Below are 4,517 nucleotides of genomic sequence, written 5' to 3'. Positions count from 1 at the left end.
TATATATATATATATATGTGTGTGTGTGTGTGTGTGTGTAATAAAACATTAAAAAACACAAAAAATAAACCGCATATAGGCCTGTTAATGTACACGTATGAATGTTTGATATACTGTACGTCATTTACTGACAGTGATTCTTTAATATGGGTAACTTTTCTGTCCCCTAGGAAAATACTATAGTTTCGAAGAATAGATTAAAATACATTTAAGCTTTTGATTTTAGTAGTTTTATTAGGTGTCATTACCATAGAGGTTATTATTGTAGAATTGTACAACCCATTTCTATGGTTAATAGACTTTTAACTTGTTGTGTAAGCAAGTCCAAGGTTTATCTTTAATAAAAAAAAAAAAGTGCACCACCACATATCATATTATACCAAATCCACTTGAATTCATATAAATCGTATAATATCTTTATTACTGGATGTGACAAATATTGTAACAGATTAAAACAGTCAGAAGATGTTGCTTCAAAAGTGGCACTAATTGAAGAATCAGCCACTATCAGCATTGTCTGCAACTTTCTTCTATAAATATTGTTAGAATGCACACTCTGATAAACAAACATTTTGGATGCTCTTGACAGTGTGCAATTATAACCATAGCAGAATGTTATTCTCTGGACCCGTAGTGGTAATTTGATTATTTCTATGTAGAGAAACACCACTGAATATACCCTAACGTTTATTTTGTGTTACATAACTGATACAGGCTGAAATCTGTTTCTTTCTGTCTCTGAGAGAACTTTCTAGTCTGATTCCATTTAACAAAAGCAGTTTGTGTTGAAGAGATAGATGACTGAGATGTCGTCATTTCAGTTTGGAGCTTATTATTGATTCTGAGTGGTTAAAATTGACCATGATAGTGCAATATAGTAAAACTGACTGTAGAAACTGTCATTTTTTTTAGCATACCATTTTAATAACACAGTACTTTATTTTATAGAAATCATAGTTAGATGTAATAATTGAAGATGCTTTGGGTAATGCTATCATGTGGTAATTGTAGAAGAGCTATAATTGTGTATGTAGTCTGTGGTCGGCTTTTCCATGTTTTTGCTGAACAGGAGCTTGATGTTTACTTTTCATCCTGACAGACTTTTTACATGGAAGTGTGAGAAACAGAGTAAGAAAGTCTAGCACAAAAAAAAAGAAGTTGTTTTCGCTCACTCTATTACTTATTATTTTACCATTATCTGGTCTCGTATAAGTTTTCGATTTTGTGTGCCTGTTTAGTGCCTTAGCCAGCATTGATGTTTTTTTTTGGGAGGGGGGCGGCATTTAAACATGAGTCACATGGAAGTCACACATTTTGGAAACCAGTAAACCCTTTTTATCTCTACAAGTCTATCCAAAGACAGTTTACTCATCATTTTATGGCTGTAACCTGTTTTTCTTTAGATTTCCAGGCTATTGTTATCTTACTTCAAATTGACAAAATTGCTGTTTGAATGTAACATCTATCTTTAAAGTCTTGAAATTACAATATTTTTGTCAACACAGCCTGTAATTCAAATCATTTTCTGCAGGTTGGTTCAAATAGGCTATGTTCAGTTAGTCAGTCTCTTCTTCTACTGTAAAAAGAAAGAGCATTAATAATTTAGTATAAATTTGCATAACCTTTAATCATCTAAAATATGATAGTAGAAAACCAATCTGAATTCTATTCCAAATTTACTAGTCAGTTGCTTAATAAATAGCACAAACAAAGCCTGTTTTTAATGATCTTTACCCAAACCTCTCTGTGTTTTGTGCATGTGTGAGAAACCGTCTTGTTGCTATCTTGTTGCCGTCTGTGTGCAGCTGTCTGTCTGATCTTGTAGCTAAACGCCTAGTCTGTGGAATGTAGTGGCTGTCATGGCCTGTAGTTATGTAACAATGAGACTTGAAAGCGGGAGAGAGAGCATTTTCTGCCCCCTTAACCTGCCTCTCAGTCCCTTTCTCATTTTATTTACGACAGCAATAGATGAGGATGTTGTGATGTAGCTCAAATGGTGCTAATAATTTCACCCAATAATACCAGCCAAATAATTGCCCTGGTCAATCTAACGATCTATCACTAGTTGCTCCCATACAGTATGTCTCAGTAGTGTGTGACTGATTAGATGAAGTCAGGCCAAACTGACTCATGAATTACTGGAAATAGATGCCTCAGACTGTGAACTAATTTAAGCTCTAAGATTCATTTCAGTGTTTCTCCTGCAATGTCAAGTTGGAAGTGGAACTCATCAGCATCCTGTGAGGAACAGTTTTTTTCATCAGTGTAGTTTTTTGAGACCCTAAGAACACAAGTCGGAAGTCGTGGCCTAATGGTTAGAGAGTCGGACCCGTAACCCAAAGGTTGTGGGTTCGAGTCTCAGGTCTGGCAGGGATTGTAGGTGGGGGGAGTGAATGTACAGCGCTCTCTTCCACCTTCAATACCCCGACTGAGGTGCCCTTGAGCAAGGCATTGAACCCCCAACTGCTCCCGGGGTGCCGCAGCATAAATGCCCACTGCTCCGGGTGTGTGTTCACTGTGTGTGTGTGTGTTCACTGCTGTGTGTGTGCACTTAGGATGGGTTAAATGCAGAGCACTAATTCCGAGTATGGGTAACCATACTTGGCCACATGTCACTTTCACTTTCAAATCTTTTTCTTCATGAATCTTCTTAAAGTCCTGATGGAACAGAAATAGCGGCAGTTCTTTTCTTTCATATTTTGACGTACATTCGAGTAAAACGAATTATTAAAGAAAAAATGAATGGCGGGACTTGGTTCTATGCATCAGTTGTTGATTGGATGGTGTCAGATTGGTTGAATACGAGCTTTCAGTCAATTGTGACGGGACAGAGTTTAAGCAGACTAAATAAATTAAGAAGTCCATCTTACCTCACCAATCAAACTGACCCGCAGCCACTTTTCCTCCTTCAAGATTTCCGCCCGTTTAAAATAAGTTAAACGTCCACCGCTCACCCCTCCCTTCCTCTCTAGTGGATCTCTAGTGAAGTCGCCACCATTGGTACACCAACAAAAATATACTGAATATCAGTTTGATCAAAATAAGAGCCATGGACAGAGCTGTGGCTTAGTGGTTAGCACATATGTGCCACAGTGCTTGTGCAGGTGACATGGAGTTCATCTTGCATAATTTCCTGAATTTCACTATCATTTCCTGTCTTATTTGTTCTGTCCCCATAGTTAAAAGTTGCAAAAATGTCAAAAATATAAAAAATATCACTGTTAGCACTGAAAGTGAGATAGTTTAGTTTTATAAAGACCTCACCATCTCCATTGCAATCTGTTGTTATTATCTCTAAATGATCACCTCAGTTTTACAGTAAAGGCCCCGATATTGTCTTTTTTTTCTTTTTCTTTTTTTTCTTCGTTCAGGGGTAAAAACAAGTTACTTTTACTCCAAGAAGTTATGAAATACCTTTGCAGCAGTATACTGTTAGCAAACATCCTGACGCCGCCCACACCATTTATTTTAGGGCTGCACGATATTGGAAAAAACTCACATTGCGATATTTTATTTTTCTGCGATATATATATAATCAACGATAAAAAAATCAACGATTGGGGTGATTTAGGCGAGTAAATCAGCATAGGAAATAAACAAATTACAAGCATAGATAAATATAACAGAACAAAGATACAAATGAAATAAGCAGTGCTTTATATTTTTCACGTAAGTCTTCAGGTACAGAAATTGAATAATCAAATGTAAAATAACACTGCATAGTTTTCACTGTATAAATTAAATCTAATAAATCTGTTAAAGCTACAAAAGTGATTCATGGAGTTCATCTTGCATAATTTCCTGAATTTCACTATCATTTCCTGTCTTATTTGTTCTGTCCCCATAGTTAAAAGTTGCAAAAATGTCAAAAATATAAAAAATATCACTGTTAGCACTGAAAGTGAGATAGTTTAGTTTTATAAAGACCTCACCATCTCCATTGCAGTCTGTTGTTATTATCTCTAAATGATCACCTCAGTTTTACAGTAAAGGCCCCGATATTGTCTTTTTTTTCTTTTTCTTTTTTTTCTTCGTTCAGGGGTAAAAACAAGTTACTTTTACTCCAAGAAGTTATGAAATACCTTTGCAGCAGTATACTGTTAGCAAACATCCTGACGCCGCCCACACCATTTATTTTAGGGCTGCACGATATTGGAAAAAACTCACATTGCGATATTTTATTTTTCTGCGATATATATATAATCAACGATAAAAAAATCAACGATTGGGGTGATTTAGGCGAGTAAATCAGCATAGGAAATAAACAAATTACAAGCATAGATAAATATAACAGAACAAAGATACAAATGAAATAAGCAGTGCTTTATATTTTTCAGGTAAGTCTTCAGGTACAGAAATTGAATAATCAAATGTAAAATAACACTGCATAGTTTTCACTGTATAAATTAAATCTAATAAATCTGTGTTAAAGCTACAAAAGTGATTTTTCTTTGTGTTTTGTTGTTTGATTAACATTCATAACACAGAAAGCCTCAGGAACATTAAACTGCTGTAAA

The 4,517-nt window shown here is 35.4% G+C and overlaps 1 protein-coding gene across 2 annotated transcripts in view; it reads left to right on the top strand.

Moving 5' to 3' along the window:
• The window catches only part of LOC107741245 (iporin-like), a 29,530-nt gene that overhangs the window by 1,054 nt on the left and 23,959 nt on the right, over positions 1–4,517 (top strand). The window lies entirely within an intron of this gene.

This window comes from Sinocyclocheilus rhinocerous, unplaced genomic scaffold, assembly GCF_001515625.1.
Source record: "Sinocyclocheilus rhinocerous isolate Xijiao unplaced genomic scaffold, SAMN03320098_v1.1 scaffold615, whole genome shotgun sequence".
Lineage (NCBI taxonomy): Eukaryota > Metazoa > Chordata > Actinopteri > Cypriniformes > Cyprinidae > Sinocyclocheilus > Sinocyclocheilus rhinocerous.
The sequence above is the reverse complement of the archived record's forward strand: the minus strand, read 5'-3'. Positions and strand labels throughout refer to the sequence as shown.